Source organism: Cupressus sempervirens, chromosome 11 (assembly GCF_028749045.1).
Source record: "Cupressus sempervirens isolate cs-2001-9-10 chromosome 11, ASM2874904v1, whole genome shotgun sequence".
In the NCBI taxonomy this organism is placed as follows: domain Eukaryota; kingdom Viridiplantae; phylum Streptophyta; class Pinopsida; order Cupressales; family Cupressaceae; genus Cupressus; species Cupressus sempervirens.
In genome coordinates, this window is record NC_143128.1 from 10,611,024 (window position 1) to 10,626,985 (window position 15,962).

Below are 15,962 nucleotides of genomic sequence, written 5' to 3' on the forward strand. Positions count from 1 at the left end.
TCAAAATAACATTTTTTTTTGTATGTCAAGGTCTTTTTTTCATGCTTTGTCATTATTACATTTATCTTCTTGGAATCTCCTTACAAATGGTTATCCATTGTGGAATCCCATTCGATGTTCATATGTATGCCTTTTAGATTTCTATTCTTAATCTTATTTAGTTTCATGTTCTATCCTTTCATACTTTTAGGTGAAAAGTACACAAAAATCACAAATATGCCCATCTTATAATGAAGTTGCCCCCTCAAACACATAAGAAGATTGCAAGCTAATAGTGACCAATTGCAATCTCTTCAGCTGTTGGCACAATTGTCACTATTTACATAATGAACAGGGTCAGTGTTAGAGAAAACTTCATAGTGATAAATCTATTTACCAACATGCTTGTAAACATGATCGCTAAATTTAGACATGCTGCCTGATACTAACTAATATATACTCTATATTTAAAATATGTTGATGTGTATGGAGATGTTGATTTTTTTATCATTCACCTTTAATATAAAAATATAGAATATATATTAGATAATATATATTACATACATACACACATAGATACAAATAAATTTAAATAAGTATTTATAAATATAATATTGTCATCTTATATTATAAAATATTTAAAATAATATAATTATTACTATACTTTTTATACCTAATAAAATGAGTGATATCATTTTTCATTTTTTCAATCTTTTTAAAATTAATGTATTTAATAAGGAGACATTTAGATGTCCACCAAAATCACAATTTAAGATAAAAATAAACAATGTGCTTAAAATAGTTTATCACAAAATAAATTAGTTCAAGAATTGAATAAATATTTTTTATTTAATATTTGTTGATGTTTGGTAGCTTTAGTTGGGTAAACTTTGAAACTAAAGTGAAGTCACATATATGTGACACACGCGTGCGCATGCACTCATGCACACACACACACACACACACACACACATGTGTGTGTGTGTGTGTGTGTGTGTGTGTGTGTGTGTGTGTATTTGTGCATGTAGTTAACTAAATAATAAATTGAATCTGAGAGATTTTATATATTTATATATATATAATGTCATTATCATTTTAATGAATAAGCATATCTCATGAAGGGACATGTATCATCTTAATTTATTATCAACATAGATAAGAGATTTCTGCAAATTGAAAAGCACATAACAAAATAATATGGCAGTTCTATTACATTTGTAGCGGTCATTAGAAAACTACCATGGTATTAGAGCCAATTGCAAATGTACAAAATACTTGCCTAATATACAAGAAGATTCATGACTGTGACAAAATTAATCTTTTACAAATAGCGAATAATGAATTGGGATGAGAGAAGCACGGAAAAGAGAGAGTGTATCAACAAGACCTTGAAGTAGGAAAATGAGGATATTGCTATCTACATCGTCATCTTTACCACAAATGATACTCCATCATTGTGGAATTTTGAATTGCCAATCAAATTAGCTTATGTTTGTAGTTAGTGCTACCTTCTTTTTGGTGATCTTTTTCCACAACAAGGTGATGGATGAGTAGAGAACAAGTGTGTATAGTGTTGCAAAAGCACAAAGGTAGGAAAAAATATAGCGATAGAGGATGTTGGCATGCTTACTATATAATTGTTATCAAGATTATGGGCCCACACCATTGCTAGATATTGGTGAAATATAAATACAAGATTCCATGTCATCGATATTTAATTTATAATGAACATATTGACACAAGTGACATGTTCAAAGTGTTAGAGTGTGGTTGTCGTTACACCAAAAGACTAATCTATTAGTGACCAATGCAACAACTCAACTTGTAGTATATAGGAGGCAATTAAGGCCTTGTCATGAATCCTGAGGGGAGCATTGAGTATTTTTCCAACAATCTCCCCCTCAACGTTGCCCAAGGATTTGAGGATTTGAACCTGTGACTATGCTCTGGTACCACTAGTTATAGTGGGATTGTTGTTGCACCAAAAGACTAATCTATTAGTGCCCAATACAACCACTCAACTTATAGTACACAAGAGGCAATTAAGCCCTTGTCACAAATCTTGATGGGAGTACTAAACAATTTGCTAATACAAAGTTAAAATTTCAAGGCTTCTAAACTACACAACGTCTGTTCAAAATCTAACAAACATTGGTCATAATTTGATAGAGACAAAAATCTATGGGATTCCTATAAAATTGATCTTTTCAAAAGAAAAATACCATGAATCTCCCTCATTATATAAGTTTTTTATAATTTATTCTCTCAATTTCGAGATCAATCTGAGGCAAGCCTGTCGAATATAATCAAACAAGACTAGATTAAATGGATTTTTGTGAGAGGTAAAGGTGGCATAGAAAAGACCACTTATAGTTTAATGCTTGGAATTCAACTTTCCTATGTGTGCACTTCATTCTTAATTATTTCAAGAGATCCTACTCATAATTTGAGTGATTAGTTCCAACAAAAATTTACCAAAATGCCTACTTTAGTGAATGGACTCTCAAACTTATTTTCCATGGAAGTAGATCCTACTGTGGATAGTGATGAACCAGAAAATTTTGAAGGAAAAGGGAATAAAATTGATCAAGTTTTTGAAATCGATCACTATTCATATTCTTGATCAACATATTTCTAAGGCAAGAAAATAAGGTTTGTAGATTATACAAGATATGTTTTCTTTATGGTTCTTTCCCAGTTGAGCTCTTGAACCAATTTTTACTCAATATATTAAATATATCTAGTGTCTCGTCCGCTTTTTCCCTAAAAAAAAAAAAAAAGATATGTATTAGGGTATGTGTAGGATCATGGTGTACCAAACTATGGCCTTAAGTGGCAATGAAAAATCAGCAAATTAGGGTTATGTCAACTTGACACATAATTTTAAAGTGGTTATGAACTTTATATCAAAAAGTTGTAAGAAAATAATCTATAGGAAATTGAATGTAGTTTCTAAACTACTATGCTTTATCTGGAGAAAAATAATAATTGATTGGTCAAAAGTTTAGATTTAAATGTAGTACTATAAAAATTATAGGGCAAAAATAAAAAGTAGGTGTATGTATGACCACCTTAATCAAAATCAAATGATAATATTTTTTTAATATAATTATAGATATAAAAAGTAGACTCATGCTCGAATGTGACGCATATTTTTGGGTATTTTTATTCCAAATAAATAATTAAATATGAATTTTCTACCAAAAATTTTTTTGAAAAAAACTCTCGTGTCTAACCACCTTAACTAACAGAAAATTTTACCAAGTTGAAGAAAAAAAAAACAAATCTTATACTAGGCAAAGCATAGAATGTGACGAAACTTTTAGATTTAAAAAATGTTATACCATTTGAAAGTTATAGCTATTTCTCAATCAGTATGTTAATCAGCACTTTACAAAAAGCTTCATTGAAAATTAACTAATAAATACTTATCGAACTCAAAATTTTATAGCAATTATATCGATGAAATCTTGAGAGTGATATTAAAAACCCCTTTTCGTTTCATTCAATTTCGATCAAAATAACATTGTCAGATGGCTACCTGAAGTCTAAGTGTCACTGAAACCCTTCTCAAACACATTTTTTGGGTTGATCGAATAGGCTTGGTAAATAGAAGACCTAATCAGATATCTGATTCAAAATCAGATATCTGATTTGAAATCGGATATCCGATTAGGCCTGACAACTTTACACCCATATTTGGAAGGATATTTCAAAAGGGAGATTTTTTTGAATTTTAAATTTGGAGGGAGACAAATTTAAAAGCAAATAAACTTAAGAGGGTAACTTTAGACAGTTTTAGAGGAAATTTATTTTGTGAAAGTGTGGACATTAATATTATAATTATTATAATTATTATTACATTATAGTGATATGTATGATTATTATTATTAAATATAATATAGTTCTAAATATAATATAGTGATATATGATATATATTATTATTATTAAATATATATATAGTAGTATTATATACAAAAATTATTCTATATAATAATATATATGGTTATTATTATTAATAATTCTATAATCTAGTAACATATATGATTATTATTGTTATATAATCTAATAATATATTATTATTATATTAAAATATACAATATAATATAATTATTAAATATAACATTGTCCCTTCAACCCATATGAAGGATTCTAATGTCCCTAGGGGTCCTAGGACCCTTAGGGACATATGTCATCATGTAATGGGTCGAAGTGACCTATGACCCCCTTCGACCCATATGAATGATACTAATATATCCCTAGGGGTCCTAGGACCCCTAGTGACATATGTTGTCATGTAATGTGTCGAAGGGGGTCATAGGTCACCCTATGACCCCCTTCGACCCATATGAAGGATTCTAATATGTCCCTAGGGGTCCTAGGACCCCTAGGGACATATGTCGTCATGTAATGGGTTGAAGGGGATCATAGGCCACAGTATCACCCCCTTCAAGCAATGTGAAAGATTCTAATATGTCCCTAGGGGTCCTAGAACCCCTATGGACATATGTCGTCATGTAATGGGTCACCTTATGACCCCCTTCAACCCATATGAACAATTCTAATATGTCCCTACGGGTCCTAGGACCCCTAGGGACATATGTCATTATGTTATTAGTCAAAGGGGGTCATAGGGTGACCTATGACCCCCTTCGACCCATATGAATGATTCTAATATGTCCCTAGGGGTCCTAGGACCCCTAGGGACATATGTCATCATGTAATGGGTCGAAGGGGGTCATAGGTCACCGTATGAACCCCTTCGACCCATATAAATGACTATGATATGTCCTTAGGGGTCGTAGGACCCGTAGGGACATGTCATCATGTAATGGGTTAAAAGGGGTCATAGGTCACCCTATGACTCCCTTCGACCCATATGAAGGATTCTAATATGTCCCTAGGGGTCCTACGACCCCTAAGGACATATGTCATCATGTAATGTGTCAAAGGGGGTCATAGGGCACCCTATGACCCCCTTCGACCCATATGAACAATTTTGATATGTCCCTAGGGGTATCCCTAGGGACATATGTCATCATGTAATGTATCGAAGGGGGTCATAGGGCCTTCGACCGATATGAAGGATTGTGATATGTCCCTAGGTGTCCTAGGACCCTTAGGGACATATGTCATCATGTAATGTGTTTAAGGAGGTCATAGGTCACCCTATGACCCCCTTTGACCCATATGAAAGATTGTGATATGTCTCTAATGGTCCTAGGAGCCCTAGGGACATATGTCGTCATGTAATGGGTTGAACCTATGACCCCCTTCGATCCATATGAAGGATTGTGATATGTCCCTAGGGGTCCTAGGACCCTTAGGGACATATGTTGTCATGTAATGGGTCGAAGAGGGTCATAGGGTGACTTATGACCCCCTTCGACCCATATGAAGGATTGTGATATGTCCCTAAGGGTCCTAAGACCCCTAGGGACATATGTCGTCATGTAATGGGTCGAAAGGGGTCATAGGTCACCCTATAACCCCCTTCGACCCATATGAAGGATTGTGATATGTCCCCCCCAGGGACATATGTTGTAATGTAATGGGTCGAAGGGAGTCATAGGTTGCCATACGAACGATATCTGATATTTGCTACATATATTATATAATATACTACTTTTTTATTATATATTATCTTATAATATATTACATTTTTATTATTATATTATATTATATATATATATTATATTATATTTTATTTTATATTTTTGTATATTATATTTTATATATATTATATTACATTACTATATATTATAATATAAAATATTATATTATATTATTATATTATATGATAATATTATTATTATATTATATTATTATAATGTATTATATTATATTATCATAATTTATAATATATTATACTTTTTAATTATATATTATATTATAATATATTACATTTTTCTTGAAAAAAGGGGGGTAAAATCTTTATTGAAGATCAGAGAACAACATTAAAAAAAAATCAGGGGACATAGGTCCCAAGTAAAAGCAAAAGACCAACAACATCAATTGTTTCCATTCTCAACATTATCTTCATCAAGAATATTCACTAAATAATCAATTCCCACTCCTCAACTCTCCACCCCTCAGCATGCTTTGAAGCCCATTTTGCCAAACAATCAGCTACCCTATTCCATTCTCTGGGGATATGGACAAATGTCACAATTTCCATCAAAGAACTAACCCATAAAATTTTTTGCACCACATTGGCCAACTGCCAACTCACATCAACAACTTTCTGCTTAATAAAAAAATTGATCAAAACCTATGAATTAGATTTACAAACAACTCTCCGCCACCCCAAAGCATGAGCTCTCTCAAGAGGGACCAAGATAGCCAACCCTTCCACCATGTTCTTCATATATCGAAAGGAGGAAGATCACCGAGCCTAGGGAATCCCTACCTATCCCACTAGTACCAACCGGACCTGGATTACCCTTAAAACAACCATCAGTATTTATCTTCAAAATTCCATAGGGAGGAAGTTGTCATTTACCATTCCTATCAATTTTTTGTTTCTCTAAACCCCTTCACTTAGCACTAAACAAGGCCAAGGAAGAACCCATAATCGCCAATCTCTCCACCAACTCTATGTCCCTTTTCCCGAAAGGGAGTTCCACTTCACATCTAGCTCCCACAGTCTCTTGAACCATACCTAATAACCTCTGCCAAATTTGCTACACTAGTCTTTGTTCTCCTTGAAAAATCCTTCGATTACGTTCTAGCCAAATCTGCCACAATAGGAAAATAGGACGCACAAACCAAACTTCTTTGCAAAAAAGTTGCCATAGCAGGAGGTCAGCCCATCCCCTGCCAAAACTTGATCAATGAAGAAGCATGAACACAAGGCACTATCCAGACTTCCCACCAAAAATGCCAAAGTTGTAGGGCAAAGGAGCATCGAAAGAACAAATGGGAGGAATCCTCCTCACTAGCACCATACAAGACACAAATAGAAGGCCCAAGAAATCCTCTCTTCCGAATATTATCCCAAGTCAAGCACTTATTCCAGGTCAACATCCAAGCAAAACCATTACATTTTGGCCAAGAAAGCTTGTTCTATACCTTCTTCCACCACTAAATTTTAGCTCCTAACAACTTTTGAGATAATAGCCTATCATAGCCTGATGTTACAGTATAGATCCCCTTGGGATTGGGTGACCAGGCAAGAACATCATCATCTATGAGAGAGAAACATCTTCTACTGGAAAGGATGTTCTGCAACATAGCGCATTCGTCCTGCAAACCTGCAACTGGCCACTCATCGCAAGACTTCCAACTAGCCAACATCAACTGATCATAGAGGACAAAATATTTAAAGTCACTCACCCATGACCAACCAGACTCCAGGAATCTCTAACAGAGAATCGCTAAGTTGGGAAACTAAGAAATAATTGGAGGAAAACCATCCCAAGAATCAAACCAGAATTGGGCCTCTGATCCCCTCTTACAGATCCAGAATAATCCATCCTTAATAAGCATAGCCCCTTTCTTAAGGGTATCTCATATCACAGATCCCTTACCTACAAAGGGGTACCTAGAAATTTCAAGTTGAGGGATCCCTAGGAGATACTTCTGGGAGAGAATCTTGGACCAGCTCTTATCTCACTCAGTACACCACCTCCAGTATAGTTTAGTAGCCAAGGCCTCCCGAGTCACAGCTGATTGCCTCAGACCTAATCCACCATATTGTTTCGAACTATAGACCACTTCCCATCTTACCAAGCTCCATTTGGAAGACTCCAAGCAACCCGTCCATAAAAATTATCTCACCATAGAATCAAGATCTTTTAGGAATCCTAAAGGGGAAACTTGAAGCATGATTCTATAAATGGGCAAAGCATGCACAACTAATTTAATCAATTGGACCCGACCAGCAAAGGATAGCCAATGATGAGTCCAATGATTAACTTTAGCCTAAAACTTATCCAAAATTATCTGCCAAGACTTCTTGGGAGGTCTCTGCACCGAGATGGGAATACCAAGGTAAGTCAAAGGGACATTGCTGATCTGAAATCTTAGAGTACGAGCAATCCTTTGCTAAATGTGGCCCAAAGTATTAAAATAAAAGATGGAATATTTTCCTTCATTAACCTACTACCTAGAAGCAACCAAGTAAACATCCAAGACCCTTCACAGATTAAAGGCCTCCCGCATAGTAACCATCCCCATCAAAGTAGTATCATCTACAAATTGTAGATGAGTTTGGGCAGGTAAGGTGCCACCCCATCTCCAACCTTGAATGAAACCATCCTCCACATTCTGCTTAATCCATCTCCCCAAGCCTTCTTCCAAAAGAATGAACAAATAAGGAGAAAGAGGATCTTCCTGACAAAGCACTCTAGAAGCTCAAAATGGCTTCCATTAATAAGCATTGAGAAGGACACTGAAGTTACACAGCTCCAAACCCACTGAACCCATTGCTCTGTAAAGCCAAAAGTGCTTAGAATCTACCAAAGGAAGGACCACCTCACCTTGTCATAGGCCTTAGCCATGTCAAGCTTGATAAACATCACTTTTTCATTTGAATTAGCCATAGAATGGATAACCTCAGTTGCAATAACAATTCCATCCAAAATTTGCCTACCCGCAACAAAACCACCTTGCTCTTCAGAGATCAATTCTACAAGCCCCTTCTTCAACCTGTCTGCAATAAATTTACCAATAATTTTATAGATGACATTACATAAAGAGATGGGTCAAAATTGGCTTAACTTGTCTGCCCCCTCATTCTTGGGAATAAGGGAAAGACATGTAGCATTCAGAGCCCTTAACATCTGCCTATTATGTTGAGACTCCTGAACCACTGCCAGAAGATCAAGTTTGATTATATCCCAGAATTCTTGAAAAAATTCTATTGGGAAACCATCTAGCCCTGGCACTTTCCCTTTCTTCGTATTAAACACTAGCCCTTCAAGCTCTTCCAATGAGATTTCTCTCATGAGCTGCTCATTCAAATCTCCAGACACAAGAGATGGAATACAAGAAGGAATTTGCACTTCCTCAGGAGACCCCCCTTGCGAATCCTCTCGAAAGAGGGATTCAAAGTACTACACCACCTCCCTAGACATATCCAAAAAGGAAGAAAGATGATCTCCCCTATCATTCACCAATCCAGAGATAGAGTTACTATTGTTCCTAGCTTTCATAGAGTTGAATAAGAAAGTTGTGTTCTTGTCCCCCTCCTAAAGCCATTCAATATGCACCTTCTATTTCCAATACAATTCCTCTCATAGCTCCCACTCTTCCAACAATTTGTTAGAATTAGCCTCATCTCAAAGAAAATCAACTTTTACCCCTTCCTCCCTTATCCTTCTCATGACACCATCTAGCTCAGCCTAAGCTGATGCCTTTTCACAGAAGATATTCCCAAAATGAAAATGATTCCACTGTTTGAGCTCAAGTTTAACATACTGAAGTAGCTTAGAAAAGATGTACATTGAGGTGCCATAGGCTGGTATACCTTTCTTCCACCACTTAGAGACCAAGTCATACAAAGATGAGTCCCATAACCACATAATCTGGAACTGAAAAGAAGGTTTTTGAAGCATCTAAGTTGACTCCGTAACAAATTTAATAGGCCAATGGTCTGAACCTCTCCAATCCAAGATTTCAGAGTTAGAAGTCCATATTCCTCCAACCCAATAACAAGAGACTAAAAAGAGATCTAACCTTTTTGCAACACAAAACTCTCCAACTTGACAATTGTTACAAGTAAACTGACCATTGTTGGGTTTCACATCCACAAGATTCAGGGCATTGATATTATCTTAGAATAGTAGTGTAGAAGGATCCAACCTCCTAGTTCCACCATGCTTCTCAGCTAACTCACAAATAGCATTGAAATCTTTAGCCAAAATCCAAGGATGAAAAGGCAACATGCTACGGATCAACCTGATGTGAAACCACAAAACTTGTTTACCTTGAAGATCAGTAGTAGCATAAATATTGGAAAATAATATGACGTGCCCTAACTCTAGGAAAGTAGAAATCATAGACATGGATACTTTAGAGAAAATCCACCAAAGAGGCTAGATTTTCCAAGGATTCCATAAGCATGCCATCCCCCCCCGAAGCTCCTAGAGCTCCAATTTATTGACACTCCCCACTTCTCCACAACCTAGGCATCACACCTTGCATACTTTCAATAGATAACTTAGTTTCCTATAATAATACAACATCAAGACCTTACCTTCTAATTAACTCATGAACAACTTTTTGTCTAGGGTTGTTGTTCAAGACCCGTACATTCCATGATATAAAAATCATTTCAAGGGGGCTAAAAAAATAGAATCTAGAGGTTTGACTACCCCTAACTCCAAATTTTCACTAGCCAATTTGATATTTTCCATATCCTTTTTCCTGCCAAGTTTAACAAATTTCTCTGCCCCACCCTTCTTGATATCTTTTTGCAAAATGCCCAATTTGGGAGGAGGCTTAGGCTTTGCTACCAAATTTGATCCACTATTCTGCCCAATAGCCAAGAAAAAGACTCCAACTATAGAAACAATGGCTAAGGGTTCCTGCACCTCAGAAATCCCCTTTTGCTGATCTGTTACCAATTGCTGACAATCCTTCTGTAGGGGTTCCATAGAGGAATCAAGAACAAGATCCTCTTGGGTTAAGCCCACCAGCCCTTGATCCAAATTAACCAAACCTGGATTAACTTCTTTTTGGTTGAGCTCATAAAAAATCTCAAATCTTTTGAAGGTATTGTCCTCTTTCCTTTCTTTAAATGGCCTCTTTTGACCCCTATTCCTGTTGTGAGCCCTAACAGAAGAAAATCCATCAAAAGTACCTACCTCATCCTGAGAAATATGCTTCCCTTTATCTGTCTTAGGAGGGTTTCTCACAGGCTGTGAAGGCTAGGATTCCTGAGGAAAATTTCTCGGGCATCGCCTTTGCAAATGACCATATTCTCGACACAACCAGCAATGAAAAGGAAGAGATTCATAGTCTAAATGCTTCACCTAAGAATAAGAACCCCCACACATCTCTATTGCATCTGGTAAAGGCCTACTTAGGTCAATTTCAACAAAAATGCATGCAAAAGTCATTACCTTTTTACCTAAGGTTTGGGATGAAGTCCCGACAAGTTTTCCAAGCACTGAGGCCAAAAGGTGTAGCACATCCTCTTGACAACACTCCACCAGAAATCTTGGCAAGTGAACCCACACTGGGACACAATTTGGAAGCTCCTCTGCGAGATTGAAACCAACATGCCATGGCTTAATGAACAACCTGACCTTATTATGAAAATAAGGGCCTCCCTCAAATACCCAATTGTGATCTATTGTGCAATTAAAAGTAACCATGAAATAGCTATTAGCCAACAAAATTATCTCCATTTCCTGTTGTAGCTCCTAAGTCCTTTGAGCCCAAACCTCCAAAAATTGTAGAGAGACTCTCATCCCCAAAAACTTACAATATAAGGAGTGTTGTGAGTAATACTCCACATCTTCAGCAATCATTTCAGCTAGAATAACCAGCTTCAACCTCTCTTTACATCTCTCGATGCATCCATTAGTCTTTGTAATCCTTGAAGCATTCAATAGCCCAAAATAAGCAGTACCAAATTTTGACACAAAAAGATTGTTGTCAAAGGTCTTAATCCCTTGATTTGAAGCCTTAGGGCCTACAACCACCCAAAAATCCAATTGAGACCTTCTCCCAGCCGTCTCAGCCTTGGCATCCACCATTCTTACAAACAAAGACTAGGGAAAGGACCTCCACCCACCTTAAATCCACCCACACCAGCAAAATCTTCGCAAAAGGAAGTAGACCAGAGCCTCAGCCTAGTAGATCACCACACCACAGGCCGCCCTTTCTACACACATCATGGAATAAGAAAAAAAATGCATCATGAAACTCCACCTGCATCAAACTGAATGCTCGACCACCAAAAAATAGACCCAATCCGCCTCCTAGCAGTAGAGCCACCCACTTTGCACCCTGCAACCACCAATTGTCTACCACTGCAGCATGAGAAAAGAACAAACAGAGCTAGGGCATGAGTGCCCTAGCTCGAGAAGCATCTTAGATGCTCATCACAAGCCATCAAAAATAATATATTACATTATTATTATTATATTATATTACATTACTATATATTATAATATAAAATATTATATTATATTATTATAATATAATATATTATTATAATATAATACATTATTATATTATAATAATATAATATTATTATTATAGTATAATATTATATGATTATAATATAATAATAATAATATTATATTATATAATATTACATAATATATTATACTATTATAATATACAATTTTTATATTATTATAATATAATAATATTATTATAATATATAGTAATAATATTATTATGGTATAGTATAATAGTTATAATAATTATATTATGATAATATTATTATGTTAATTATCGGATATCCAATATGAGATTGGATATCTAATATCAAATTGGATATACAATAAGGCTCGGCCTTACTTTCCAAGTTTGGTACTTGAATAGGTGAAAAAAAGTTAGAGTGGATTTTGAAGCGCTTTTAGACAGATTCAAACTCTATTTTTTTCACATCTCCACTTTTTGGCACACCATGATCCTGCACATACCCATTATTATTATTTCATATTGAGAGTAAATAACTTGTTATTTAACATTTGATTATAATGTTATGAAAAATGTATTTTTTTGATATAAAAGCAACCATAACTAGGGGGTTGGCCCATTACAACAGTGGTGACACAACTAGCAAAAAGCTAGCCAACAACTAGCAGACAACCACACACAACACAATTAATGATTCACATCAAAAGAAAAAGTAGCATAATAATGGTAATTAAAAGTACTAGGGATCCAACCTTTAGGACCAATAGAGTTTAACAATTTAAGAAAAAGCATATAGGTGGTCATCGCATCATACCATCTGTAGCCCAGAACTAAGTTTAACAAAAAAAAAAAAACCATCACCAAAGGATGGAGAGTGGAAACTAGCAGAGTACCAAACACAATAGAAAATAAAAGGCCACTAAGTGGCATCTTTTTCTTTCCTTTTCTAGCTAGTAGAACCTTGCCCCAATCTCTAGCAAGAAAGTCATAAGGAAGCTTCAAGTCCTCCTTCCCTAGGTCATTCTCCTCCAATGCATTAGCCATTAGTTGAAAAATAGTGGCAGCCACATGAGTCACCTTAAGGGTGAAATTTGAGAATAGGGAGAAGCCCTCCTCCATAGAATTACACCTGTCTTTGAGCTCCTAGAGATCGTTGTGGGTAATCTCCCCATTTTCCTCCATTCCCAAATTTAAAGCCTTGTTGTTCACCAGAGTTTTGCTACTATCCTGCAACACAAGATTGTCAATGGGGGCCTTTAGGCTTACCAGACCATCTTTTTTGACCAAGGAGGAGATGGTGTTAGGGAGTCAATCATGGTTTTGGAGTTCTCTGTGTTGTCAGTTGGAGGTTGGATGATGGTAGTAGAGACATGGGTGGGGTCAAGGGAGGGGTCCTTGATAGGATTGTACATCTCAAAATCCCAAGTACCATCTAGGGTATCATCCCATTTCTCCACCTCCTTATCCATTTCACCTTTCTCCTTCTCCTAATCATCCCCCAAGTTCTTTTCACTCTCCTCAAAGTTAGTGTCATCCTCCTCCTCCTCCAAAGAGAGACAAGCTAGTTGCTTAAATCTTGCACGGGTCTTAGTAATTCTTCCCAACCTTCTTCTACCCCAACCAAATTCCTCATCTAAATCCATTATTTCCACCTCTACGCTATTATCCATTTTAGTTTTCTTATTAGTAGTCAATTCTGGGGCCATCTTGTTCTTCCTACCATTAACAAAGGTTTGGCTAGGGGAAGGCTGAGGGATGGGGGCATAATTGCCACCTACAAATTCCAACTATAGGGAAGCCCCAAAGAGGAGGACATTGTCAATTGCAATCACATGGGGTGGGAAATGGGAAAAGTGAAATTGGAAAAGGTGAAACATGAGCCCTTGGTGAAGGATAGTAAGGTTGGCCCCTTTCATCCCTTTTTCTCTAACATCCATCATAGTCTCTTCAAGTGCATGTATTAAAAAGAAAGGAATGCAAACAAACTCCCTATTAAGAAAATGGTTAAGAAGTAAAGTGATGAAAGAAATACACACCATGTCTTCCTTCTAGCACCAGGTATTTCATGATCATTAGACAAACATCGTCCCAGGGTTTTGGCAATTTGTCCCTCCTAAAACCACTGTGGTAACAGTCTAAGGCCTCATTTCCTCTGAAGAAGATAAGTCATACTTGCCTCATCCACCGCCTTTGTAACCTTTGCCATGCCAATAGACTCCTCATTCACCTAAAATGTAATTCTATTTATGGTTACATGCCTATCCTTCCATCTAGAAACAAATTATTGTGAACGATTCTCAACATAGCCCACCATAACCTGCATGTATGGGACGAACCCTCCTTCAATAAAATCCAAGTGGCCTATCTTTTGGAGAAATCCTCCATTTTAGTGGGCTCCAACCTATTCAGGTCCCCACCCATGTGAGCAACTTCCTTAATGATATCCCCTTCCTCAATCTCAATAATTCTCATTTACACCTAGAAAATCGTGAAGGCAGAGCTAGAAATGCAATAACTAGCAGTAAAAAAACTATCTTTCTTATGCTTAATGAGACTATGAATTCCAGAATGTACCAATTAGTTTAAATTATCACTATAGAGAGTGTAATAAATCCATACATAATACCTTAAAGATCTAGCCTTAGTCATAATGTGATTTCTTTCTGTAATCCTGCCATAACACCGAAAATGTATGTTAATAAAGTTAGCCATTATGAATAATGACATCAAACATGGAAGTTAAAAGGGTATATGGACAATACTTATATCCTTAGTTATATATAGAAGAATATTATATTGATCATCTAGGAAAATAATAATATATTGAAAATATCGATTCAAGTATCTCTATAGAAAATCGAACATATGCATATATCTTCAATGTATATGTTCAATTAGATATTTATTATATTGAAATAATGGGGATCATTCTCAATTAAATTTCCAATAGAATGAAAGATCAAATAAAATGATATTGATGTACAAATGAGTATTTATTATCCTTGATTATTAATCAAATCATTATAGTCTCTCCCTTATATTTCTATACGAGAAATTGCCTTGATCTTTTTCCTTTGAGAATGTTATTGCATGAAGACGGAGATTGAGATTAGAGGAAGCCTAAAATTTTATTTTAGGTAACCTTAAAAGAGAGGGAGAAGATAGAGGATATAATTAACTAAACCTTTGGTGATCTTGGTCATATTGATTTAGAGGGAGTAAACAACATATTGAGATTGATTCTTTAGTGAGCAATAAATTGTAGTAGTTAAGAGAATTGTAACTCATGAGTTATGACTAAATCATTTTAATGGGCCTACCCATGTATAAATTATTAGTAAGTGACAAATTCAAAATGATGTCACTTTTATTTGGAGAAGTTATTAAAAGGAAGCGATCTTACAATAAATTATTTTTTTGTTATGATGGATATTTTACAATGTCTATGCAGATCATGATAGATTATACTTTTCATGGTGGATGTTTATATGGTAAGCATTATGAGAATGCATGTGTGCATACCTTATAAAAAAAAATTTAGTACATGGTGAATGCTATGAAAATTGATGTTTTGGAGGGCCATTACACAGAGTACTTTGGTGAATATCATGCAACTTGATATTCTGCAAGGCCAATACTCAAAGATTACTTGGTGAATATTGAATGTTGATATTCTTGGAAAGTAATACTCATGATATTAGGTGTGATATCAAAATTTTTGAGTATTGGATGAATATCAAATGTTGATATTATGGAAGACCAATACTCATGATATCAAATATGATGTCAAAATGTTACTTAGATTATTTGTTGAATATCATGTGTTGATATTTTGGAAGACCAATACTCTTGATATCAAATGTGCTTTTCAAAATGATGGATAT